Consider the following 27,727-nt stretch of genomic DNA (forward strand, 5'->3'; position numbering starts at 1 on the left):
AGAGAGACTCTGAGATTCAAACACACATGTACGTCTGATTTAGATAATCCACAAGGATTAACTCCTTCCTTCTTTCCTCAGCCTTCCTTTCATGCACATAGTCACAGAAATATTTTTCTCCAATATATAAAGAAATCTGTAGCTGTAATAGATATTCTACAAGTTCAGCACAGAGAATTTTACTCAACCTTGTTCAACAGTATATGTCAAAACAATAAAAGAGTACAAACATGCTGTATGTGTATTTCATAACTTAATCAGTTGGCTGGACACTGAGAAGCATAGAACTGCAAGTCGGCTATACTTCAAAAGAGCATGGGCATGAGATTAAAGAAAAGAAAGGGAGAGAAAAGTAATGGCTGTTACTCCCTCCAGCCTCCCTGACTTGGGCTGCTCTCCCATTCCTGGAGCCTGAGCAGGCTTGGGTCTAATGTCTGGACTGGGCTGGGGTCCAGGCAGCCAGGTCATGACAAGCAAGATTTTAATAGAGGTGGGTAACCCTATGATTTTCACCTCATGAGGTACAACAACCAAGATAGGGAAGCAAGCTAATTATAGAAACACATGAATGGAAACAGAGGATGGGGCACATGTACACAATGCAATATTTCCAATCATGATAAGTAAGAAATAATGCCAAGTACAGCTTCAGGAATGAAAGTAGAGAGAATCATCCCAAGTGAAGTAAGGGAGACAAGGACAGACAAGTATCCTATTGTTAGGTAGGTAGAATAGGAAACAGGAGTCCAGAATGGTGGTGGCTAAAAGACAAGGAAGGGAAAAGCCCATGAAAATAGAACAAAGGAAGGTCCGAGGACCGGAGTGAGGACCTCAGGTGGGACAAACAGCACTCCTGGCTAGTCCAATTTACATAGGGCAGGCCCAGGGGGAGGAAAAAACATAAAAAGAGGAGTCAAAGGGCCAGGGCTCTCTCTTCTTTTTGCATCTTTGGGTTGGCATGCCCTCATGCCTCGAGGATGTATTTTCCTGTTATTTTCTAAATAAAAGTGAGCTGTAACACAGAGCTGTAACACTGATCTGTCCAAGAGCTGTAACACGGTCTGTCTGAGCGCTGTGTCCCGTTGAGGGCTTAAACTTAAATCGCTTCAAATTTTTGTTGAGACGAGACAGAACTGAGGAGATTACACTCCCCTGACACTATGATATCCCTTCTAGGTATAAATTAAAGTTGGATGCAAATGAGCCCATTGCCCGAGACACAGCCTTATAGACTTAGAAAGGAAACTTCCGGTCACCAAGATACAAAGATGTGGGGCATGGAGTATCACACTACTGTTGATAAAATAAGTGAGCAGGACCCACTGTGTAACACAAGGAAACTTACTGCATGTTCTGTAATAACCTATAAAGAAAAAAGCCCCAACAAATCACATATACATCTATGTAGAAATGAAACAAGTTGTAGTAGAAGGAAAAGGAAAAAACAAAACACCCAGAAGATTGTAATTCACTGCATACTCCAGTTCAAATCATGGGATGAAAACAGAACAAAAAAAGACATTCTGACTCTGTTCTTCTTGGGACATACTGAGCTGGGGGGTGTCCCATCCCTGGAGCCGGACTGGTCTGGTTCCCAAAGCTGGAGTGTCCTGGTGCAAGGAAGCTGGGAGCATGTAGCTGGCAGTGTGCCTCCTAAAAGTACCTGGCTGGGGACTATCTGGAGAGCCCGCAACTTCCAGATACATTCGGGATAAATTAAGAGACTGGAATTAACATGTACACATTAATATACATCAAGTAGTTGATAAAAAGTACCTACTGAATAGCACAGAGAAGTTTATTGAACACACTGTAATCACCCATGTGGAACAGAACGCTAGACTGAATAGATAAATGTCTATGTATAACTTTAAATAGAGTTCTTCTACACCTGAAACATACACAATATCTGAAATTCACTCTATTCCAATAGGAAATAACAAGGAAATTATGGGGGGGGGGAGTGTGGCATGATGTAGTGCTGCCTCCGTGGGGCCATTTCTGTAGGAACACTATGGAGAGCTGTGCTGCTGGGCATTCAGTATTCACAAGGATCCATGAGGGTAATAAAAAACAGCTGCCCTAAGGAAAGGTCCTAGGGGTTATCATCGAAAAAGAAATCAAAACAAGGCAGGCATTAAAGAAGTCAATTTTAAGATGTAAATTTAACTCACACCCTTTAAAAGAAAATCTTAATGAAATGATGTCAAGATTGCTAAACATTAGAGAAAAGCAAATCTAAACTACGCCAAGGTATCACATCACGCCAGTCAGAATGACCACTGTCAAAATCTGTACAAACAGTAAGTGCTGGAGAGGGTGTGGAGATAAAAGGAACACTCCTCCACCCATGCTTGGGATGGAAATTGGTAACAGTCTTTATGAAGGACTCTGTGAGGGTTCCTTCAACCATGAGGAGAATGAAATTAGAAAACTCCTTAACACTATACACAAAATAAACCCCAAATAGTATAAGTACCTAAATGCAAATATGAAATTATTGAGAAAAAATATAAACAGGATATGATTTAACATACAGGCAGCAAATTCTTTGTGGATCCACCTCTTAAAATAATGGAAAATAAACCACAAAGCAGAAAATGGGACCAAATTAACCATAAAACATCTGTGTACCAAAGGAAACCCTAAATGAAGGAGAAGGACAACCCTCAAACTAGGAAGAAATATTTGCAAAGAAAGATACCCACAAAGGACAATAACAGCTGCCCTCAGGAAATGTCCTATGGCTAGCACTAGAGAAATAAATTCCAAACACAGCCAACTTTCAGGAAAGTCAATGCCTGAAGCTAAATTGTCCTCACATCCTTTAAGGAAAAAAAAAGAAAACACAAACTCAAACCTCCCCCACCAAACAAGATGCTCAGCATTCCTAATTGCTGCAGAAATGCCAATCAAAAAGACCATGGGAAATCAAATCCCACCACTCACAATGGCCAACGTCACAAATCGGCAACAATAAATATGGGATGAAGTCTGGGGGAGAAAAAAATCTCCCTAAACTCTCAGTGGGAATATACACCGGCAGCAGCCAGTATCATGCCAGTCTCCGAATGCCTGAAACAAAACGATCAAGTCCTGCTAAGCTGAGGATCCGACATCGCCCCACTTTCACCTGTATCCTGAGAAAGCCATTGATCAAAAGGCACAAGCACTGCAACACACCTCCAGAACTGAAGCAGGAATTCATAGGGCCTGGTTCCACCTCAGGCCTGTTCATGCTGATCATGCCCGGCCGCCTCTCCAGTGGACTCTGAGCTCTGCTTAGTGCCTGTGGGAACGACAACAGAAGGATGAGACCCCCTCCGGACAGGGGAATCCTGAAGATCGTATCCCTGTTACTCATCGCCTAAGAGGAAACATACTCTAATCACCCCTGCCTCCGGACAGTACCTATCGGAATGTAACCACAGGCTTATCAGTTATTAACTGGTTGGAATGTAACCGCGGGCTTATTGATTATTAACTGCTTGAACACACAACACATGAATGATGGGGTTACTGTGGTTGTATTTACCCTTCCTTTGTTTATGTAAGTCTCAAGGAATTTGGGGTGGTGGGTTCGGACACGTACACATGGGGTATAAAAGATTTTCACAAATGCTGGTTGGGGTCCTTGGCTAAGAGGATACTCTGCCCTGGGCCCGCCGGTGTAATAAACTGCACTCCACTATCTGCATTGTCCTTCTGAGTGAGTTTGTTTCCCGGAACGCGAGGCTATAACATTTGGTGCGTGGGCCGGGAAACTCCTCACTTTGAGGAGACAGGTCTCATTTGAGGCCACCCCGAGGCTTTGTAGCTTGAATCTCCTACAGAGGGGAAGGCACCTCGACCCTCTGGAAGAATTCGGCCTTTCAACGCCCGGTTTCTTCGCTTTGGCAGGTAGTGGATGGCAGCAGGGGAACTGAGCGCTCAGGTGGGGAGGAGCCCACTCGGCAGGGTGGAAGAGGGGGCCTGATCACCCCCTGGGAGGGACCAGAACGGAGACGCATAGGAAACTGGCTTAGGTTGGCGACAATAGCTGCTCGGCACTCAGGTCGACGACCGTGCCAGGGATAAAGAAAGGGAACTTAGGGTTTAAGAAATCCAGTTAGGAGGTGTGTCCACGCTGTCTTAGGGAACGTGCCGAGCTGTCGCCACAGGGTTTCAGAAAGAGGATATCGATTTCCGCGTGCTCGTATTCTGCCCTTCCCCAGGAGGTACCCATCTGCTGTGTGACCCATCATCTCCCCTGCCAGTGGAGGCAGGTAGATTGGCTTCTCGGGAAGGCCCCGGGACGTGGGAATCCAGAGGTAAGAAAATGGGAGGAAGTGGATCTAAGGCCACTGTATTGGAGAATATGATTAAGAATTTTAAGAAAGGATTCGATGGAGACTATGGGAGGAAAATGACGCCCAGCTGGCTCCGTACCCTTTGTGAAGTCGAATGGCCTTCGATGGGAGCTGACTGGCCACCAGAGGGAACTATGGACTTAAATCTCATAAAGGCAGTCTATGCTATAGTTACAGGAAAGCCCAGAAACCCCGACCAGTTCCCGTACATAGACTCTTGGCTGGGAATAGCCCAAGACTCCCCCAAATGGACCCATTTTTATGATCATGGCAGGGAAGGAAAAATCTTGATGGCCCAAAAGGTAACCAAGGATGAGGAGGAAATTTTACAGGACCCTGAAGGAGATGAGCTTCCCCCACTGCCGTATTGGATGATGGTTCCACCAGCTAGTAATGCCGCAGCCACCGGAGGCCCAACCAGAGGAACCATCCTGAGACGGGTGAGCCTCTCGGACTCCTCAGCGGTCCCGACAGCTCCACAGGTTGTAGAGCCACCCCCACGGCAGGCTCCAGCCTCAACTGGAGGGACAATGAACCCACCAGACTCTATCACCCCGGATGCTGCCACCACGTTCCCTAGACTCTACCCTCCCCTCCCGGTAGGTACTCCCGGACAAGGGGGAGGAACCACTGGAATTAAACAAAGGCTCTGCTCTGCCAAAGAGCCAGAGGAAAGAATACCCTTGCAGATGCCCCTCAGAGAAGTTCAGCAACCCCCAATGATAGGGGAGGATGGTAATCATCACCCAGCTCCTGTAACCTATTACTATCAGCCCTTTTCATCAACTGATATACTGAACTGGCAAAAACACACCCCCTCTTACTCAGTGGAACCCCAGGGCATGACTAGACTAATAGAGACTAGTTTTCACACTCATTGACCAACCTGGGACGATATGATGCAATTACTAGCATCTTTCTTCAGTACAGAAGAGAGATATAGGATCAACACTGAGGAAAGGAAATAGTTACAGGAGATGGTTCCTGAGGGTACTGCTAGCCCAGAGAGGTGGATAGAGCAAGGCTTCCCCACTGACAGACCTAATTGGGACTACAATACAGAGGAAGGAAAAATCCAATTAGATAGATACCGGACGGCGATTATACAAGGACTTAAAAGGGGAGCCCAGAGGCCGAAGGACATGTCTAAACTGGCTGGAATGGTTCAGAAGGGAAACGAGTCACCTTTCGAATTTTACGAGAGACTTTGTGAGGCCTACAGACTCTATACACCCGTAGATCCAGAAGCTACGGGCTCCCAGATGGTTATCAATTGGCCATTTATCTCGCAAGCATTTCCTGACAAAAAACCAAAAGCTTCAAAAGACCGAGGGAGTTCTATCCATGTCTAGTTCTCAGCTGATTGAAATAGCAGATAAGGTGTTCCAGAATAGGGACACAGAAATAGAAAAGAAATAGGAGAAAAGGTATAAAAACGAGCAGAGGAGAACAGATGAGAGGTTTGCAATGTTGGCTGCTGCGCTTGGAAAGTCTTCCAAAAACTTTTCCACTGCCAAAGGAAAGAAACCCCCCCTAGCTTTGAGGTCAGGACAGCCCTCCAACTGGTCCCAATGGAGGCCACAGCTCCATTACAGCCAAATCAATGCGCTTGATGCCGTGGGTTCGGTCATTTGAAGAATGAGTGCCCAGAAGGAAGAAGGGAGAATAAACCCCTCCTGGTTGCAGAACTCACTAACATAGAGACTGAATAGGGATGCTGGGGCTCAAAGACATCAGGTCCCCAAGAGCCCAGGGTAACTTTAAAAACTGGGGACCAAGACATTGACTTTATGGTGAACACCGGAGCAGAATTGTCCGTGGTAACTAAGCCTGTGGCACCACTGTCTAAAAGGACCGCTGCCGTAACTGGGGTTTCGGGAGAAGAAATAGTTAAGTCGTTTTGCCAACCCAGGAAATGTCAGATGGGGGCGGGTCACCAAGTGACTCATGAGTTCCTCTATATCCCTGAGTGCCCAGCACCCCTGCTGGGGAGAGACTTACTCTCCAAACTGGGAGGACAAGTGACTTTCTCTCCTGAAGAAAGGCTCACTTTTCGGGTGGGCACAACAACCTACTTACTCTCCCTCTCTGTGCCCCCTCAAGACGAATGGAGGCTACATGAGCCCCCTGGAGATAAACAAGACCAGGCAACAGAGTTGGAGAGAAGGCTAACTCAGCTGTTCCCCGAGGTCTAGGCCGAAGTTAACCCCCTGGGCTAGCTAGACACCAAGCCCCTGTGATAATAGAATTCAAACCTGGCACCACCCCGGTGAGAAAGCGTCAGTATGCAATACCCACAGAAGCTCCCGATCGGGATTCTGCCTCACATCAGCAGGCTAAAACAGGCAGGCATCCTGGTGGAATGTCAATCAGCCTGGAACACACCAATCTTGCTGGTAAAGAAGGAAGGAGGATAAGTCTATAGGCCTGTACAGGATTTCAGATTGGTCAGTCAGGCCACTGTAACTCTGCACTCAACTGTCCCAAACCCCTATACCTTGCTTAGCCTCCTCCCACCTAAGACAAGGATCTATACTTGCTTGGACCTCAAAGATGCCTTTTTCTGTATATGCCTAGCACCTGCATCACAACCCATCTTTGCCTTTGAATGGGAGGACCCCATCGGAGGCAATAAGCAGCATTTCACTTGGACTCGCCTCCCGCAAGGATTCAAAAGCGCACCAACCATCTTTGGAGAAACCTTGGCCTTGGACCTGGAACCTTTCCAGCCTGAAAGGTAAGGCTGTTGGCTCCTGCAACATGTGGACGACCTGTTGCTTGCTGCTGAGACCTGGGAAGAATGCTGGGAAGGGACCCAAGCGCTCCTCCAATTGCTGGCAGAGGTGGGATACCGAGTGTCGGGGAAAAAGGCACAAATCTGCAAGGAGGAGATAAGGTATTTGGGGTTTGTCTTAAGGGAAGGCACAAGGTTACTAGACCAATCTAGAAAGGAAGTAATTCTGAGGCTCCCCATGCCTAAGACTCGCGGCAAGTCAGGGAGTTCCTAGGGGCCACTGGATTCTGCAGGATTTGGATTCCAAGGTATTCTCAAATAGCTCAGCCCCTATTTGAGCTCCTGACAGGGCCTGAGGAAAATCCAGTAAGTTGGTCTGAGAAACAGCAGGAAGGCTTTGAGGAGCTAAGACTAGCAATCACCTCCACCCCTGCCTTGGGATTGCCAGACCTCACCAAACCATTCACCTTATATGTGACCGAGAAAGATAAAACAGCCATGGGGGTTTTGACTCAGACCTTGGGAACGTGGGACAGGCCAGTAGTTTACCTTTCAAAGCGACTTGATAACGTTGCCACCGGTTGGCCTGGCTGTCTGCGGGCGGTGGCCGCAGTCGCCTTACTGGTACGTGAGGCCAAAAGCTGACTTTCGGCCAGGACCTGATCGTAAAAGTCCCACATGAAGTCAACACCCTCCTTCTAGGAGACCCCCACAAGTGGCTGTCAAGTTCCCGGATTATTCAATACCAGGGACTGCTATGTGAAAACCCCAACCTCCATATCGAGCCTTGCCAGGGTTTAAACCTAGCAACGCTTCTCCCAACGGGAGAAGGTGGGCCTACCCACGATTGCAAGGAAGTCTTAGAGGAGGTCTATGCTAGCCATCCATACCACCAAGACAGGCCAATTTCAAATCCTGACTGGACTCTGTATACTGATGGCACCAGTCTGATGAAGCTAGGACAGCGACTGTCAGGCTGTGCTGTAGTTACAGAGGACTGTTATCGAGGCCGGCTCCTTACCACAGCACTGGGCAGCCCAACGAGCAGAGTTATGGGCCTTAGTCCGGGCACTGCAGTTGTCAAACGGTAAGAGAGTGAATGTCTACACCGACTCCCCGTATACTTTCGCTACACTCCATGTACATGGGGCGCTATACCGGGAGGTACAATGGAAAAGGACACGAAGGACACAAAGCCAATGGAAAGGACACGAAGAATAAGGAGGAGATCCTGACCCTGCTAGACACTGTCTGGAGCCCCACGGAGGTAGCAGTCATGCACTGCCATGGGCACCAGAAGGAAGACACCCCACAGGCTCAAGGAAATAGGCTGGCTGATGAGACCACCAGACAAGCAGCCGAGGACAGAAAGGAATCCGGGGGAATCCCCATGAGAACATTTGTCCTAGCTGAGCTACCTGAGCTGGCCCTAGACTCCCCGACACACACTGAGGCTCAAAACCAACTAGCTCTTTTCCTCCCGCTCCCCCCTCCCGCTGAGCGCCGCTCCAGCCGCACTGCGCTCGCTCTGAGCTCCCGGCTCCTGCTAAGCCAGCGCCACTCTCGCCTCCCTCCAGTCGCCATCGTGATCGTCTACCGGGACCTCATTAGCCATGACGAGATGCTCCCCAACATCTACAAGATCAGGGAGGTCGCGGATGGGCTGTGTCTGGAGGTGGAGGGGAAGATGGTCAGTAGGACAGAGGGTAACATCAATGACTCGCTCACTGGTGGAAACACCTCCGCTGAAGGCCCCGAGGGCGAAGGTACCGAAAGCACATAATCACTGGTGTCCATGTCGTCATGAACCACCGGCAGGAAACCAGCTTCACAAAAGAAGCCTACAAGAAAGACATCAAAGATTACATTGTTGTAGCCATGCTTTCCGGGAAACAAACTCACTCAGGACAATGCAGATAGTGGAGTGCAGTTTATTACACCGGCGGGTCCAAGGCAGAGTCTCCTCTTAGCCAAGGACCCCGACCAGCATTTGTGAAAATCTTTTATACCCCATGTGTATGTGTCCAAACCCACCACCCAAATCCCTTGAGGCTTACAAAGGAAGGGTAAATACAATCACAATAACCATTCACGTGTTGTGTTCAAACAGTTAATAATCAATAAGCCCGCGGTTACATTCCAACCAGTTAATAACCGATAAGCCTGTGATTACATTTCGATAGATACTGTCCGGAGGCAGGGGTGATTAGTGTCTGTTTTCTCTTCTTCAAGATTCCCCTGCCCAGAGGGGGGGGTGGGGGTCTTATCCTTCCACTGTCATTCCCACAGGCGCTAAGCACAGAGTTCAGAGTCCACTGGAGAGGTGGCCATGCATGATCAGCACGGACAGGCCTGAGATGAAGTCCAGGCCCTAGGAATTCCTTCTTCAACATGAAGTCAATCAAAGGGAAACTTCAAGAACAGAGACCAGAAAGAGTAAAACCTTTTATGACAGGGGCTGCAGAACAAATCAAGCACATCCTTGCTAATTTCAAAAACTATCAGTTCTTTATTGGTGAAAACATGAATCCAGATGGCATGGTTGCTCTGCTGGACTACCATGAGGATGGTGTAACCCCATATATGATTTTCTTTAAGGATGGTTTAGAGATGGAAAAATGTTAACAAAGTTGGCCGTTACTTTGGATCAATCACCTGTCGTCATAACTGGCTGGCCACTGCTTTTCATCCACACAACACCAGGAATTAGACAGATGAGACTGACATCATCTCGAGCTCTTCATTTGTTTTGAACGTTGATTTATTTGGAGTGGAGGCATTGTTTTTGAGAAAACGTGTCATGTAGGTTGTCTAAATATAAAACACATTTAAACTCATTGGAAAAACAAAAAACAAAAAAAAACAACTAGCTGAAGCAGAGGGAGCCACCAAAGCAGAGAAAGGGTGGTGGGAACTGCCAGGTGGTAAGCTACTAGTGCCTGAAAAGATGGCCCCCATCTGGTAAGCCAAGCTCATCGTATGACTCATCTAGGACATGACAAATGGGAGGAATTGATCCGAAGGTATTTTCTGGTTCCTCGCCTCTCCTCTGTATGTAGAAAGGAATCCCAAAATTGCAACGCCTGCTCTCAGATTAACGCCACTCCAGGGTGCAGACCAAACCCCCCAGGCATCCAATTAAAAGGTACCCTTCCTTTTAAACATCTGGAAGTGAACTTTGCTGAGATGAAACCATATCGCCATTTTCCTCACCTGTTGGTCTTGGTATGTACATTCTCAGGATGGGTGGAGGACTTCCCCATCCAAACTGAAAGAGCATCAGAAGTGGCTCGGAGCCTGCTTAGGGAGATAGTTCCTCGATTTGGATTCCCCACCAGCATAGGATCAGATAACGACCCAGCCTTCATATTGGATCCGATACATCAAGTAAGTAAAGCCATGAGTATAAAATGGAAGTTATACACTGCCTACTGGCCTCAGAGGTCCAGAATGGTAGAACGAACTAACCAGACACTAAAGGAGACACTTTCTAAATGGATTATAGAGCCTGACTGTTCCTGGGTGGATTTACTTCCCATGGCCTTGCTCAAACTCAGGATGACCCCACGATCCCACGGCTACTCTCCCTATGAAATTGTCTATGGGAGGCCTCCTCCTATAATAAGAGAGGTAACAACTGATATACTTCAGGTAAGAGGAGACAGGATATCACAGCAGATGGAAAACTAGGTAAGGTAATTAATTAATCAAGTAACTAAGTTTGTGCAAGAAAGAATACCGTCCCCCTTGAGGGAGCAAATGCATGAGTTTATACCAGGGGACCAGGTATGGGTGAAAGACTGGAAACATGACTCACTAGCTCCCCGGTGGAAAGGTCCTTATACTGTTGTTTTAACCACCCCTACCGCAGTTAAAGTTGCAGGCATTGCCCCTTGGATCCATCACACCAGAGCGAAGAAGGCATACCACGCTGACCCACAAGATGCTGACTGGACCATCCAGAAGGACCCCACCAACCCACAGGAAACCAAGATCATTCTGAAGAGGAAGAAGAAAACAAGGTCCCAGACGAGCCCTCCATAGGATGGAGCTGGGTAAACGACTCCTGCTACTTGGCCTCACCAACACAATTCTGAACCTGACCACTGTTCCTGCACAGGACAATGTCTTCATCTCATGGGCACATTCTTACATGAACTTCCACAACTTCTCCAGTTGTTGGGTATGTGGGGCTATGCCCCTGTCAGTAATGGATAGACTCCCCTGGTGGGTATCGCCACTTCGTTATAGAGACTTTATACCACTGTGCCCCTTCTTGGAACAACAGAAAGGAACTTTCCTTTCTCTCACCAATCATAACCTTTCTTTGCTCTCCTGGTATAAGAAAAAGCCATCAATGGGCTGGGGACATAGGGTTACATTTAACATGAACACAAGTCTTACGGGGGTAACAAGGGTTTATATCTCATACATGAAAAATAAAATGGAGAAGGGCTCCCTTACAAAAGGAGGACAGGCCTCCTGGTACCTTGAGCAATACTACCAATCTGGGATGAATATTTCTGGATGACTCCTGAGAAAGGACGGTTGATTGCTCCCGCTACTATTTGCTGGGAACAAAAAGAAGACAAAGTCGGATTTGGAGGCCACTCCCTAGACCCAAAAGAATTAAAATATATGGGTTATTTGTCCCCTGAACAACGTAAACAAATCTTGGAAGTTACCTATCACACCAATCGGTCTGCTCAGTGGCCTGGTTCCGACTGGAAATATAATTCCGGAATCCGTTGGGTAGCCCCCAAAGGGACCCAGTGACTCTGTGGGCTTAACTTATGGCCATGGTTACCAGTTGGCTGGGTGCGGCGTTGCACACTAGGATTTGATTTTGTCCATGGCGGTATTAAGCCTAGCCTACACCAACCTCCAGTAAACCTGCCTTATCTGCATGCAAGATGGACACGATCTGTGTTCCAATGGTATAACTATCTTGCTGCCTTGTTTGTATCCTCTATGGGGACAACATATCATGGTTAAGGTAGAGGCCTTAATTAATTTTGCTAAACAAGCCCTCTTAGACAGTACAAAAGCCATTCAAGCCTTGAACGAAGAACAAATTCAGATGAGGAAGGCAATAATTCAAAATAGGATGGCATTAGACATACAGCACCCCAAGGGGGGACTTGCACCATAATTAAAGTCAAATGTTGTGTATACATCCCTGACCTGTCTGGAAATGTATCTACTGCTTTGGAGGATATACAAAATCAAGTGGAAGCCATGTCTAATGAAAATATTCCCTTTTGGACTTCGGTCCTGTCCTGGGTAAAGGGAGACTGGTGGGAAACTATTGTAACTGTTGTTATAGTAAACTTAATCATACTGCTTTGTGGGCCCTGCTTCTTACAATGCCTTGTGAATTTTATAACCCAGAGGTTGATACCGTTCTCTCATGTGGGTGGTCGGAGGACTAAGGTACAATATATCTCAATGAATGATGCTTGTTACAGAAACTAAGAGCATCAAGAGCGGGGAATGAAGAAGGAATTCATAGGGCCTGGACTCCATCTGAGGCCTGTCCATGCTGATCATGCTCAGCTACCTCTCCAATGGACTCTGAACTCTGCGCTTAGTGCCCATGGACACTACAACAGAAGGATAAGAATCCACCCCCCCTCTGAAAAAAAAAAAAAAAAAGAATCCCCCCCTCTGGACAGGGGAACCTTGAAGATCTATCTAGGTTACTCATGGCCTAAGAGGAGACATACCCTAATCACCCCTGCCTCCTGACAAGTCATAAATTTTTTCCATATCTATAAGAATGTAACCACAGGCTTATCGATTATCAATGGGTTGGAATGTAACTGCAGGCTTATTGATTATTAACTGTTTAGAATGTAACCACAGGTTTATTGATTATTAACTGTTTGAACACATAACACATGAATGATGGGGTTATTGTGGTTGTATTTACCTTTCCTTTGTTTATGTAAGTCTCAAGGAATTTGGGGTGGTGGGTTCGGACACGTACATAAGGGGTATAAAAGATTTTCACAAATGCTGGTTGGGGTCCTTGGCTAAGAGGAGACTGCCTTGGGCCCACGGGTGTAAAAAACTGCACTCCACGATCTGCATTGTCCTTCTGAGTGAGTTTATTTCCTGGAATGTGTGGCTATAACAGCATGACTTCCAGTAGCCGAGACACACAACCACCAAAATCTCCAACAAGAAGTTAAAGCTTAAATAAGAAGTGTACATATATACAGCAGACTATTTCTCACTTATTAAAAATCACCACTGAAATTAGGGAATTAGGACACTGGGAGCCACAGGCATAGACCTTAAAGGATCATACACTAACGGGAATCAGGCAGAGGTACATTCCAGGCAAAATAAAAATAGACATGTAAGTCAACAAATTTACAACCCAAAAAGAGACTCTGAGGATTCAAAATCAAACATAGGGTTCCAGAAAAAAAAAAAATAACTGAAGGGTTGTGAATGAAATCGGAGGTCTGTACCTACACAGACAGCAAAGGTATATCTGCAGTAGGTAATCCACAAGGATGATCCTCTTCCTTCCTTCTTCCTTTCACCTATACACAGAAATATGTATTTTGAACCTATATACAGAAATCTCTTTCTTGAAGAGATATAACACAAAAATTAACTATCTTCTTTCTTGTATCCACAGAAAAGTGTATCTGAGATAGATAATTTCAAAGGCCCCTATGCTCAGCACTCTGCTCATTATTCTATGGCAAAAACCCAAACAACCATAGACACACCCCATAGAAATGTGATACCTGAATCCCATGGTGTATACTGACAACGGTCACAACATTGCAAATCGACAATGCTGTGCTGTAGCATCGACAAGATGTTAAAGAAAGGTAAGTAAATTCTATGATCTCCAACCTCCCTGACATGGGATGCTATCGCATCCCTGGAGGCTGAGGAGGCTTGGGTCCCACTTCGGCTCTGGGGATGGTTGACACAGCCTGGCACAGTGCCCTGTGTTGAACCCTATTGAAATGTCTACTGTCTCCTACATTCTGGCTGGGGTCAGGGTTGTGTGTTGCATCAAGGCCTCAAGCACTTGCAGGCAAGCCTCAGCAAGCCTAGTCCTTGCATGATGCTGAGGTTCCAGCTCAAGGCTCGTTCCTGACAGTGCAGCCTCCTAGCAGCCAAGCACCCTCAGCAGTGTGCTGTGGATCCTGAAGGGATGAGCCTGGACTGGGTGTTTGTGTTATGCTTTAGAGGGGAAAAGTCCTGAGACTCAAGCTCTTTCCTGTTTGCTAGGCACATTCCACTTTATTTCACTGCCCAGGAAACCAACTTTCCCTAAGGCTCTGGTTACTCAGGAACCAAATGGAGGCCTGAATAGTGCTGTCTTCTTGTAGATGATTTCAGTAACTACTATTTTATCTCCAGAGTTCACTGGCACTTCAGTTCACAAGGCTGCTGCTGCTGCTACTAAGTCGCTTCAATCATGTCCGACTCTGTGCGACCCCATAGACGGCAGCCCACCAGGCTTCCCCGTCCCTGGGATTCTCCAGGCAAGAACACTGGGGTGGGTTGCCATTTCCTTCTCCAATGCATGAAAGTGAAAAGTGAAAGTGAAGTCGCTCAGTTATGTCTGACTCTTAGCAACTCTGTGGACTGCAGCCTACCAGGCTCCTCCGTCCATGGGATTTTCCAGGCAAGAGTACTGGAGTGGGGTGCCATTGCCTTCTCCATCACAAGGACTGGGGTTATATTAATGACAGATGCCCTGAGAAAATGTCCTGGGGCAGTACTGGAAAAATAATTTCCAAACACACCCAACTTTCAGGAACCCAATTGTCAGAGGCAAATTGTCCTGACACCTGCTAAGAAAAAAAAAATCCTCCACAGCAGGACAAGGTGCTAAGGATCCCTAATTGCTGAAGGAATGTCAGTCAAAACGACAATGGTAAATCAAATGTCACAATCACGATCACCACAAATCTATAAGCAATAAATTCGGGAGAGAGCCTGGAGGAAAAGGAATGCCCCTAAGGTGTCTGTGGATAAGAACGATGGCAACAGCCTGGAAAATGGACAGTCTCGAACGCCTGGAAAGAACTCTCCAAAGAGGTTAAGTATAGGATCTGACATTCCCACACCTGGGCCTAGATCCTGAGAAAACAACTGATCACAAGGCACGTGCACGCTAAGGAACACTGCAGTACTACTTCCAGTAACCAAGACACACAGCCGTCAAAATCTCCAACGAGAGGGTAAAGCTTAAACATGATGTGGTAGGTATATCTTTTTATCAAAAACAGACACTGAAATTAGGGAATTAGGACACTGGGAGGCACAAGGATGGATCTGGAAGGACCATACACAAAGGGAAGTCAGTCAGGCAGAAGAAAACTATGGTATATGAGGTATATTCCAAGAAAAACAAAGATAAACATACGAGGCAACATACTTACAATCCAAAAAGAGGCTCAGAATCCAAAGTCAAGCACAGGGTTCAAGAAAGAAACAAGTGAAGGGCCTTGAATGAATTAGAAGTTCCGTACCTACACAGAAAAGAAATGTGTGTCTGTAACAGATAATCCATGAGGATTATCCTCGTCCTTCCTTCATTCTACATATACACAGAAATCTTTCTCTAAGAGATATACCTCAAAAATTAACTATCTTCCTTCTTTGTATACACAAAAAAGTGTATCTGGGATACATAATCCACGAGGACCTGATGCTCAGCACTCTGCTTGACATTCCACGGCAAAAATCGAAAAATAATAGAGATGCCACATGATGATTAAATACCTAATTGGGAGCTGTATATTGACAAAAATCACAACACTTCAAACTGACTATACTGCAAGGTAGCATCGGAAAATGTTAAAGATAGAGAAAGAATAGCAGTTCCTACTCTATGACTCCCCAACCTCCCTGACTTGGGATGGTATCCCATCCCTGGAGGCTGAGCAGGCTTGAGTCCCACTGCTGAGTCAGGGTGGGGTCGATACAGCCTGGCAGGGAACCCTTCACTGAACCCTTTTGAAAAGTCTACTGTGTGCTCTGTCTGGCTACGACAAGAGTCCATGTGGCATCTAGGCCCCGAGGAATTTCAAGGCAAAATTCAGCTAGCCTCAACCTCCCCTGGTGCTGGGATCCCAGCCCAAGCTTCCTTCCTGAGAGTGCAGCCTCCTATCACCCAAGCACTCTCAGCAGTGTACTGTGGACCCTGCAGGGATTAGTCTGGACAGTGTGATGCTTTGTGCGATGCTTTAGGGGGAAAAAGTAGTGAGACTCAAGCCCATTCCTGTTTGCTCAGGCACTTTCCACTCCATCTCACAGCCCAGGAAGCAAACTTGTCCTAAGGCTCTGATTGCCCCCAGGAACCAAGGTGAGTTGAAAAAGTGCTGCCGCCTTGTGGACATTTCCTGGAACTACAACTTGATCACGCTTGCACACAGGCACCTCAATTCCCAAGGCCTGGGGTTCTGTGAATGACAGCCACCCTCAGGAAATGTCCTGCAGCGGCACCAGAGAAATAAATTCCAAACACAGCCGGCTTTCAGGAAGCTGAACCAAAGCTAAATTGTCCTCACATCCTTTAAGGGAAAAAAAAATGAAAAAGACAATAGAAACCCAAACCTCCCCCACCATACAAGATGCTCAGCATTTCTAATTGCTGCAGAAATGTCAATCGAAAAGATGATGGGAAATTAAATCCTACCATTCCCAATGGCCAACAATTAATATGGGATGAAGTCTGGGGGACAAAGAATCGCCCTAAGCTCTCAGTGGGAATACACATCAGCAGCAGCCAGTATCGTGGCCAGTTTCCGAAAGCCTGAAAAAAAACAATCAAGTCCTACTAAGCTGAGGATCCGACATTCCCTCACTTTGGCCTGTATCCTGAGAAAACCATCGATCAAAAGGCACGAGCACCCCCAACAAACCTCCAGCACGACTTCCAGTAGTCGAAACAACCACAAAATCTCTAACCAGAAGTTAAAGCTTAAACAAGAAGTGTACATATATACAGCAGACTATTTCTCACTCATTAGGGAATTAGGATCAGGGAAATTAGGGAAATTAGGGAATTAGGACACTGGGAGTCACTTGGATGGACCTTGAAGGATCATACACTAAGGGGAGTCAGTCAGGCAGAGGAAGACCATGGTATATGAGGTACATTCCAGGCAAAACAACTACAAACATACGAGGCAACATATTTACAATCCAAAAAGAGACTCTGAGAATCCAAAGTCAAAGTGTTCAAGAAAAAAAACAGTAAGTAAAGGCCTTGAATGAATTAGGAGTTCTGTACCTACACAGACAAGAAATGTTGTCTGTAATAGATAATCCATGAGGATTATCCTCATCCTTCCTTCATTCTTCATGAACACAGGAATCTGTATCTCCGACCTATACACAGAAATCTCTAAGAGACATACCTCAAAAATTAAGTGTCTTCCTTCTTTGTATACACAAAAAAAAGTGTATCTGGGATACATAATCCATGAGGACCTGATGCTCAGCATTCTGCTTGACATTCTGTGGCAAAAATAAAAAAAGAATAGAGATACCGCATGATAATTAAATATCTGACCAATGAGCTGTGTACTGACAAAAATTGCAACACTTCAAATTGACTATACTGTAAGGTAGTGTCTGGAAAATGTTAAAGAAAAGGAAAGAACTTCAGCTTCTACTCTGTAATCCCCAACCGCCCTGACTTGGGATGGTATCCCATCCCTGGAGGCTGAGCAGGCTTCTGTCCGACTCCTGGACTAGTGTGTGGCAGAGCCTGGAATGTGGAATGACAACTGCCCTGAAGAAATGTCCAGGGACAGATAACTGGAGAAAAATTTGAAACACAGCTGACTTTCAGGAAACCAACTGCCAAAGGTAAATTGTGATCATACCCTTTAAGGCAAAAAAAACACAAAACAAATGCAAATCTCCACCACAGGACATGATGCTAATATTCCCTAAATGATGGAGGAATGTCAATCAAAATGACAATGGAAAAATCAAATTTCACCACTCACAATGGCCATCATCACAAGTCTACAAAAAATAAATTTGGGAGAGAGCCTGAAGGAAAAAGAATCATCATAAGCTGTTGGTGGGAAGATATAATGGCATCAGCCAGTATAACACACAGTCTTTGAATGACTGAAAAAAAACTATCAAGGGGACTAAGCCTAGGATTTGAGAAAAGCCTATATCCTGAGAGAACCATGTGGTTATGTTAAACACTGCACTTCAATTTGAAAACATATACTTGATGTATAGCTACAAACACAATAGAAAATCAAGAAGAAAAAACTAGCAAAATGAAAATGGGCTATTTCTTACAATAGAAGATCTGATTGAGAAGGTTCCTTGCATGAGATTATTTAAAAAAACAGAAACTAGATTTACTGCTTTAATCTATATTTCAAAAAGAACTAATTAGTCAAATGAGGCCAATTAATCTACCAACAGGATAACAAGATAGATATGGACAAGAAAGCAGGTGAAGACATTTTACCAGACACATTTTATGACATTGTGATAATTAAAACCATTAAAAAAATACCAAAAATTTTTGATGATTTTCTTTAAAGAATGAATCAAAAGGAGTTTACTCTGAAGATGTAATTTCCATATTTTATATGTGCCAATATTTTCCTGCATGAAATAAGGAAAATTTCATATTTCATGCAGGAAAATTTCATATTTCATGTAGGAAAATTTCATACTTCATGCAGGAAAATCTATGCCCATAATTTCCTCTGTGAAATATGGCAAATTTCATGTTCCATGCAGGAAAATCTCTGCCCATAATTTCCTGTATGAAATATGGAAAATTCTGATTGAAATTATACTATTTTCAGGAAAATGAATCTATACATTCTCATACTAAGGCAAGGTTGCCAGAAACACGCAGAAAATGGCCATAAGAAATCACATTTGTGTAGAATCTAAAATATGAGACAAATGAACCTACCTATGAAACAGAGATGGAGAAGGAAATGGCAACCCACTCCAGTACTCTTGCATGGAAAATTCCATGGATGGAGGAGGCTGGTGGGCTACAGTCCATGGGTCGCAAAGAGTCGGACACGACTGAGCGACCAACACACACACAACATGAAACAGAGACAAATCCAGGAGCTAGTGGTTGCCATGGGGATTTGGTTGTAGGTGTTCCCAGACTGGGGTAGAGGTTAAGAGATAAAAACACTGTCTGAAATGTAAGAAAAATAATAGGATATAGCATAGAGCAGAGAGAAATATAGCCATGATTTTGTAATATCTTTAAGTGGAGAATATTCCATTAAAATACTGAATCACAATGTTGTATCTCATACTTCAGTGGCAAAAGAAATAGTGGATTGATAACTACAAACACAAAAAATAATCAAGAATGAAGGTTAGCAAAATAAAAATGGGAAAATTTTAGGAATAGAAATTCCCATCAAGAAATTAATTTGGATGAGATTATTAAAAATGTCCATTGGTTCATCCACTAGAATGAACAGCATGGAGGATCTTGAAAAAACGAAACACAGAAGTGTCTCAGGAAACAGCAATCACATGCCTGGGCATAGAGTCAGGGAGAAGCAACATTTTCAAAGACAAGGGTACCCATGCCATCCTTGCCAGACCGGTTTCCATAGCAAGGACACTGCTGCAACCTAAATGTTCAAGGACCCAGAAATGAATAAAGAAAATGGGATATATACACACAATGGTATATTAATCAGCCAGAAGGAAGAATGAAACAATGCCATGTTCAGGCACAGGGAAGAAAGTAGAGATGATCGTAGCAAGTGAAGTAAGAGAGACAGGGAGTGACAAATATAAAACAGATGATCTCAACAAACATCCTAGTGGTGGTCCTCGGAAAAGAATTCAAAACAGGGCCTAGTTACAAGAAACCAATCTTGAGAGTTAAGTTGAATTCACCCTTGAAAACAAATCACCTGAAAAGAGGTCAATATCACTAAATATTAAAAATGCAAATTGAAACCCCAGGAAGGTATCACCTCACAGAAGGCAGAATGGCATTGTCAGAAATTCAGCAAACAATAAATGCTGATAAAGATATGGAGAAAAGGGAATATTCCTCCCCTGATGCCAGAAATGTAAACTGGTAACAGACAGTGTGAAGGACAGTGCGAGAGTTATTAAAATAAAAAAATGAGAATGAGGTTAGAATACTTCTCTTACACAACACATGAAATTAATTTCAAATAATAGAGATCTAAAGTTCAGGAAAGATTCTGAGAGTCTTTTTCTTTTTTTATGAGAGTCTTAGGAAGACATAGGCAGGACACGTGATGATAAAAATTGCAACGTCTTTTTTAATCTGTCTCACAGAGCAATGAAAAAGAAACCAAAAATAGGAAAACGTGACCTACTTCAATTTAAAAGCTGGTGCCCAGCAAAAGCAATCCAGAATGGAAAGAAATACATGCAAACCAAGATACCCACAAGGAATTCATCTCCAAAACCAATAAACAACTCATAATTTTGTAATATTTAAATAGAGTTTAGGGCTTCCCAGGTAGTGTTAGTGGTAAAGAACCCACCTGCCAATGCAGGAGATGTAAGAGACATGGGTTCGATCCCTGGGTCAGGACAATCCCATGGAGGAGGGCACTGCAGTCCACTCCAGTATTTCTGCCTGCAGAATCCCATGGACAGAGGAGCCTGGTGGGCTACAGACCATAGCATCACAAAGAGTCAGACAGGACTGAACGACTAAACAATAGCATATGTATACACATGTTTCCAGGCACACACAGATGCACAAATGGAGTTTATTTCATAAAAATATTGAATCATTATGTTGTAACTGCAAACAAATAGAGTTATGTTAATCAACTGATTTCAGTTAAAAAAAATACTTGATGGATAGCTACAAACACAAAAGAAAATCAAGAAGAAAAAAGTAGCAAAATGAACGTGGGACATTCTTAACAATAGAAAATCCAATCAAGAAATTAATTTGAATGAGATTATTAAAAATGACAGAAGCTAGATTGACCCTTTTAATTGTTGCTTCAGAAAGAACTGATTATTCAAAGCAATCCAGTTAATTAACCAACGAAACAAATATGGCCAGAAGGCCAGGGTAAACCCACTTTTACCAAGCCCATGTTGTGATAATTAGTACCATTATAAGATATAAATTTTTTTGACTATTTTCTTTAGAGAATGATTCAAAAGGAGTTCATTCTAAAAATGTATCTCTCATATTTTTATATGTGCCCAGATTTTCCTGTATGAAGTATGGAAAACTCCAAATTCCAAGCAGGAAAATGTGTGCCCAGATTTTCTTGTAGGAAATATGGAAAACTCCAAATTCCATGCAGGAATATTTCCATCCATGTTTTCCTGTATGAAACATGGCAACTTTAATATTTCCTGTAGGAAAATCTGTGACCATATTTCCTGTATGAAATATGAAAAAATTCTAATTGAAATAATGCTATTTTGAGGAAAATGAAACTACATATTCTCATACTAAGCCAAATTTCTCAGAAAGACACAGGCAACTACCATATGAAATAATATTTATGTTGGATCTAAATTATGACACAGATGAACTTCTCTATGAAACAGAAAGAGACTCACAAATATAGAAACTAATTGATGCCTGTGGGGATTTGTCTATGGGAGTTGCCAGACTGAGATAGAGGTTAAGAGATAAAAACACTATAAATAATGTAAGTAAACTAATAGCATATAGTATGCAGCAGAGGAAAATATAGCTATGACTTTGCAATATATTTAAATGGAGTATATTCCATTAAAATACTGAATCACTATGTTGTAACCCAAAGCAAATATAGTAGTATCAATCAACTGTAGTTCAATTTGAAAAGAAGTAATGGATGGATAGCTTCAAACACAAAACATATTCAAGAAGAAACATTAGCAAAATTCAAATGGGAAAGTTTTAAAAATAAAGATCCCATCTAGAAATTAATCTGGAGATTATTAAAAATGTCCATGGTTCATCCACTAGAAAAAAACAACATAGAGGTTTCTTAAAACTAAAAATAGAAGTGCGCTTGGAAACAGCAGTCATGTGCCTGGACATACAGTCATGGAGAAGTGACCTTTTCAAAGACAAGGGTACCCATGCCATCCCTGCTGGACTGGTTTCCATAGCAAAGACACTGCTGCAACCTAAGTGTGTAAGGACACAGAAATGAATAAAGAAAATGGGATAAACACACAATGCTATATTACTCCGCCATAAAAAGCAATGGCATCTTCAGGCACAGGGAAGAAGGTAGAGATGCTCATAGCAGCTGAAGAGAGACAGTGTGTTACATTACAAATGTAACATGATGTCACTTCTAGGTGGAATCTAACAATGGATACGTTTGAGCTGCTTGAGCAAAAACACACAGTTAATAGACTTAGAGAAAAGAGCTTATTGTTAGCAGAGAAGAAACGTATCGGGCCCATAGAAAAGAGCTATTTGTACTAACACACGCACACTACTATTTAGAAAATAAATCACAAGGACCCACTGGGTAACAAAAGGAATGATACTTCACTCTCTGTAATAACATATACAGGAAGAGAATCCAAAATGCAACATGTACACATCTATGTATGAATATATCAAGTTGCTATGAATTAAAAAAAACACCCACTGAATTGCAATTCACCTATATGCTCAAGTTCAAATAACTGGATAAACAGAATAAATATAGAAACATATGAAGACACTGTTCCTCTCATCCCATGATTACCTTGGCTGGTATCACATCTCTGGAGATTGGGCAGGCTTGGGGGCTCACAGCTGGATTGTTGTGGGGCTCAGGGTCCTGGGAGGATGTGGCAGCAGGGAGACCCCACGATGTTCCTGGAGTGCCTCTTGCCCTCTGCAGGAGTTCTCAGTCTCTAGATACAGGTGAAGTAAATTAAGAGATTTGAATTAACATAGACACACTTATATGTATCAAACAGATGACTGGGAAAACAACCTACTGAATAGCAGATGGAAATTTATTGAACAATGTATTCACCTAGGCTAAACCTAGGATCTCACGTTCTCACACTTGGGTCTATATACTGAGAAACCATCAGTCAAAAGGCACATGAACCCCATCGAATACTGCAGGACTACTTCCAATAGCCAAGACATACAACCAGCAAAATCTCCACCGAGATTAAAGCTTGAGCAAGATGTCATACATATATACGGTAGACTATTTCTCACTCCTAAAAAACCGCCACTGAAATTAGGGAATTATGACACTGGTAGCCACAGGGATGGACCCTGAAGGATCATACACCAAGGGAAGTCAGTCAGGCAAAGGAAGATGATGGATTATGAGATACTTTCCAGGAAAAATAAAAATAGACATAGAAGGCAACAAATTTACAACCCAAAGAGGGACTCTGAGAATTCAAAGTCAAACAAAGGGTTCCAGAAACAAAAAAAATTGAAGGGTCTGGAATGAATTAGGAGGTAGGTACCTACACAGAAATCTGTATCTGTAATAGATAATCCACAAGGATTATCCTCTTTATTCCTACTTTCCTTCCTTCGACATATACACAGATCTGTGTCTCTAACCTATACAAAGAAATTGTTATCTCTAACAGAATTCACAAAAATGATTTACTGCCTTCCTTCTTTATATCACAGAAGTGTATCTGAGATAGATATTCCACAAGGACCTGACGCTCAGCACTTTGCTTGAACTTCTATGGCAAAGGTAAAAAAAAAAAAAAAAAAAAATAGAGATACTCAACAGATACATAACACTGAATCAGGCAGCTGTACACTGACAACAGTCACAACACTGCAAATCAAGTATTCTGCAAAGTAGCACTGGCAAAAGGTTAAAGCAAAGGAAAGAAAAGGAGTGCCTGCTCTCTTATCCACCTCCCTGACTTGGAAAACAATCGCACCCCTGGAGGCTGAGCAGGCTGGGGTTGACACAGCCTGGCATGGTGCCCTTTGTTGAACCATTTTTAAAGGCCCACTGTCGGCTACGTTCTGGCTGGGTCCCATATGGCATGAAGGCCTCCAGGAATTTGAAGGCAAGATTCAGCTAACCTCGACCTTTCCTGGCATTGGGGTTCCCAGCTCAAGCCTCCTTCCTGAGAGGGCAGCCTCCTAGACACCTAAGCACCCTCAGCAGTGTGCTCTGAACCTGGAAGGCATTAGTCTGGACAGGATGTTTGTGTGAGGCTTTAGGGGGAAAGTAGTGAGTCTCAAGCCCTTTTCTGCTTGCTCAGGCACACTCCCCTCTATTTCACAGCCCAGGAAGCCAACTGACCCTAAGGCTCTGGTTGCCCCAGGTACTGATGTTGGGCAGGCAAAAGTGCTGCCTCCTTGTGGACATTTTCTGTAACTACAGCTTGATCATGGGCACACACAGGCACCTCAATTCACAAGGGTTGTGGTTCTGTTAATGATAGCTGCCCTCAGGAAATGCCATTGAGCAGGTATCGGCTGTCCCAAACCAGCTAACTGTCAGGAAGCCAACTGCCAAAGGTAAATTGTCCTCATACCCTTTAAAGAAAAAACAACAAAAGACAAAAAAAAAAATCAAACCTTCACTGCAAGACAAGATGCTTAGAATCCCTAATGGCTGCAGGAATGCCAATCAAAACGACAATGGGAAATCAGATCCCACCACTCACAAAGGCCACTGTCAAAATTTGACAATCTATAAATACGGGAGACACCATGGGAGGAAAATAATCCCCTAAGCTGTAGGTGGAAATATACGCTGACTACAACCAGTATGTGGACAGTCTCTGAATGTTCACAAAAAACTGTCAAGAGGGCTAAGGTGGAAAAAGTGATGCTATCATGAAAGGTGTGTGTGACGCTTTAAGAGGAAAAAGCAGTGAGACACAAGCCCTTCAGTGGTTGCTCAGGCACATTCCACTCTGTTTCACAGCCTGAGAAGCCGACTTTCCCCAAAGCCTCTGCTTGCCCAAGGAACCAGAAGTGGGCGTCAAAAAGTGCTGCCGCCTTGTGGACATTTCCTGTAACTACAACTGACCACCAGTGCTTACCCGCTCCTCTAATTCACAAGGGCTGGGGGACTGTTCTTGATGGCTGCCCTCAGGAAATGTCCTGTGTTGGGTACTGCAAGATAAATTCCAAACACAAACGACTTTCAGGAAGCCAGCTGCCACAGGTCTCTTTTCCTCACACCCTCAAAGGGTAAAAAACCCAACAAATCCATACCTCCACTTAGGACAGGATGCTCAGCATCCCTAATCATTACAGGAGGAATGCCAATGAAAATGACAAAGAAAAATCAAATCCCACCAGTCAGAATGGCCATACTCACGTCTACAAACAATAAATGCAAGAGTGAGTTTGGAGTAAGGCGGAAACTCCTACACTGTCAGTGGGAACGTACATTGGCAACAAACACAATAAAGGACAATGTTGGCATGCCTGAATAAAAGCCATCAAGACACTAGCTTGACACTAGCTTGATCCTAGGATCTGACATTATCACAGCTGGGCTTATAGAAACAGAAAATTCTCCTTTCATATATGAAATATACAACTTTATTTTCAGCTATGATATGTAAAAAATTCTATTTTCATATATGAAATTTGCACCTATCTTTTCATTTATGAAATATAAAATTGTTTTGCATATGAAATATGAACCTATATTTTCACCTATGATATAGGAAATTCTCTATTCATATATGAAATATGCACCTATATATATATCTGTGAAATATAGAAAATTCTCTTTTCACACATTAAATATACACATATATTTTGCTGTGTGAAATGTGAAAAATGCTTTCATATATGAAAAATGCATCTATATTTTCATCTATGAAATACAAAAAATTCTATTTCTATGTATAACATACACCTATATTTTCACATGAGAAATATGGAAAATTTCTATGTTCATATATGAAACATGCACCCATAGTGTCATATATGAAGTATAAAAAATCTTATTTTTCTATGAAATATACACCCAAAGCTTCATATATGAAATATGTACCCATGTTTTTATACATGACATAAAGTTCTATTTTCATCCTTGAAATATGCACTGATGATTTATACATGAAATACAGAAAATTCTATTTTCAAATGTGAAATATGCACCCATGTTTTCACATATGAAATATGGAAAATTCCATTTTCATCCATGAAATATATACCCATGTTTTCATACATAAAATTTTGAAAATTCCATTTTCATCCATGAAATATGCACCCATCTTTTTATACATGAAAAGTCATGCATACTTTGGTATAAGAAATACAGAAAATTCTATTTTCATACATGAAATATGCACACATTTTTCATATATGAAATATAGAAAATTGAATTTACATTCATTAAATTTTCACCTATGTGTTCATATAGGATATATTGTTGTTTAGTCGCCCAGTCATGTCTGACCCTTTGTGACCCTATGGACTGCAGCACACTAGACTTCCCTGTACTTCACCGTCTCCTGGAGCTTGCTCAAACTCGTGTCCATTGAGTCGGTGATACCATCCAACCATCTCATCCTCTATATGAATATTAGATGCCATCCAACCATCTCATTCTCTATATGAATATTAGCTGCCATCCAACCATCTCATTCTATGAATATTAGCTGCCATCCAACCATCTCATTCTATGAATATTAGCTGCCATCCAACCATCTCATTCTCTATATGAATATTAGCTGCCATCCGACCCTCTCATTCTCTTTATGAACATCAGCTGCCATCCAACCATCTCATTCTATGAATATCAGCTGCCATCCGACTCTCTCATTCTATGAATATCAGCTGCCATCCAACTCTCTCATTCTCTCTATGAATATCAGCTGCCATCCGACCCTCTCATTCTCTCTATGAATATCAGCTGCCATCCGACCCTCTCATTCTCTCTATGAATATCAGCTGCCATCCGACCCTCTCATTCTCTCTATGAATATCAGCTGCCATCCGACCCTCTCATTCTCTCTATGAATATCAGGTACATCCGAGAATCTCGTCCTCAGATACAAAACATTCACCTGATGTGGGCTTCCATCCCATTCTTGGAGCCTCAGCAGGCTGTTTTCATGGCTGAACTGTGGTGGGGTTGAATCGACCAGGCTGGTAGGTCTTCACTAAGGCCCCTCTTAAATCTGTACTTTCTGGTTTGATGTGGCAGGGGCCACAGTCCCCAGGGCACACAATCGATGGTGTCCTGACACTTTGGCCTCAGTGACCTTGGAGAAGTCACCTAGTTTCCACATCTTCTAGTGCTGGGGTCCCCAGGTCAAGCCTTCTTCCTGAGAGTGCAACCTCCTAGGCATCTCATCAGGGTGCTGTGGTCAGGTTGGGATTAGTCTGCAGGAAAGGGGTGAAGCTTTAGGGGGAAGGAGTGTTTGTTCAGGCACATTCCACTCTAATTCACAGCCTAGGAAGCCAACACTTCCTTCGGCTCTGGTTGCCTGAGGAATCATCTGGGTGTGGAAAAGTGCTGCCGCCTTGTGGACATTTTCTGTAACTACAACTTGTCCACCTGCCCTTACCATTACCTCGGATTCACCAGACCTCCGGGGCTGTTAACTGACAGCTGTTTTCAGGAAAGGTCCTGGGGTGAACATTGCAGAAAAATTACAAACCCGATTGACTTTCAAAAAAGTCAACTACAACTGGTAAATTTTCCTCACAACGATGAAGGAG

The 27,727-nt window shown here is 43.5% G+C and overlaps 1 pseudogene; it reads left to right on the forward strand.

Annotated features, from left to right (window-relative positions):
* Positions 1-8,221: 8,221 nt before the first annotated feature.
* On the forward strand, positions 8,222-9,899 carry LOC136146941 (translationally-controlled tumor protein pseudogene; annotated as a pseudogene).
* Positions 9,900-27,727: the final 17,828 nt, after the last annotated feature.

Source organism: Muntiacus reevesi, chromosome 15 (genome assembly GCF_963930625.1).
Source record: "Muntiacus reevesi chromosome 15, mMunRee1.1, whole genome shotgun sequence".
NCBI classification, from domain to species: domain Eukaryota; kingdom Metazoa; phylum Chordata; class Mammalia; order Artiodactyla; family Cervidae; genus Muntiacus; species Muntiacus reevesi.